Raw genomic sequence first — 1,469 nt, 5'->3', positions numbered from 1 at the left:
TCCCCTCCTCTCCTCTCCTCTCCTCTCCTCTCTTCTCTTCTCTTCTCTTCTTTTCTTTTTTTACTGTAAGTCTATGACTTTAAGAATATATTAATTCATTCTTTTATCATGAAACCTGACTCTTACCTTCCAAAAGAGTCAGTTAAATGAAAAGCATATACATCTCTGGCTATCTTCTTAGTCACTAGCACTTGGATTTGGATCTACCCAACGGGGTCACTGAGTCCACTAAGAGTAAGTTGCTGTACTTTCCAGAAACCATCAGCGTTTAAAACTGACCACCTCTACAGTCTTTGTCTTCACTGCCTCCATGCTTGCTTAAGTCTGCTAGTCTGTGAGACTTCTCTTGTAAATTCTTACAGAACAGTTCTGAGTAACAGCTGACTCTTCTGAGAAAGCGATGGGTGTGTATTCTGCAATGGTGATTGATTTTGGAAGCAGAGGAATTTCATGGTGTGTGTGTGTGTTGGAATTTGTGATAGTTCCTTGTAAGGAGGATTTTACCTTTTCTTTCTCTCCTGCTCCATGCAATCTTGCAATCATATCTTCCTACTGAAAACACATCTCAAAGAAGCAATGGTAAGAGTTTACAATTTATGGTCACAATTCACATTGTTAAAAAAATTAGGTTCAACTGTCCTAAGTACACCAAATCTGCTCAGCACAAAATGTTAAAAGCACCGTTTCTGAGCAAATTGACTAAAATAAAAACAAGTACTTCAAGTGACTTTTTTTCTCAGCACTGAAGGTAAAGAGCTCACCCTGTTCTGATTGGTTTCTTCTGCCTAGAGTTCCATAACGAAGAATCTGCGATACTCACTCTGCTCCTTTCCTTACCTCCTACTAATGATGTGAATGCTTGGAATCTTGATGACGTTTTAAATCATGATCCTTCTACTTACCAAACATTTCCTCATTGCAAAATAGGATGTCATGTCCTCATATCCGACAATTTAAACCATCTGACTTGTTTATTGATTCCTAACCTATTTGATATGGTCAGATCAGTTCAGTGAGTTATTTTTTTTGGGGGGGTGGGTGTTACAAGATACTCTGGATTTATCTTGTATTTTGACTGCACCAGTGCTAGACCAGCTGCAAATGCAAGGAAGTAGATATTGCTCTAATAAGATACTGGGAAAGCATATTAACTAAAGAGAATAGAAGAAATCAGAAAACATAAAAGCTAAAATTAAATTGAAAAAACAGAAAAATTATAGGACTAAAGCCAATTCTTTGGAATAATTATCCATTTTTGTTGGAATTTTTTTATTTATAGGAAATCTTTTGTCAAACTGTCAGAACAATAAACTCCTAGGTTATCGAAATAAAAGAATATACAAGGAAACAAAATTAAAACGTAACAAGAAGAAAATAGCCATCAAAACAGATGCATACTGAAATGATGAAGACAACTTCTACAATCTATGAAAATCAATGTGAAATCACAGATTAAATGGATAATTTCC

This window comes from Mus caroli, chromosome 9 (assembly GCF_900094665.2).
Source record: "Mus caroli chromosome 9, CAROLI_EIJ_v1.1, whole genome shotgun sequence".
In the NCBI taxonomy this organism is placed as follows: Eukaryota; Metazoa; Chordata; class Mammalia; order Rodentia; family Muridae; genus Mus; species Mus caroli.
The sequence above is the reverse complement of the archived record's forward strand: the minus strand, read 5'-3'. Positions refer to the sequence as shown.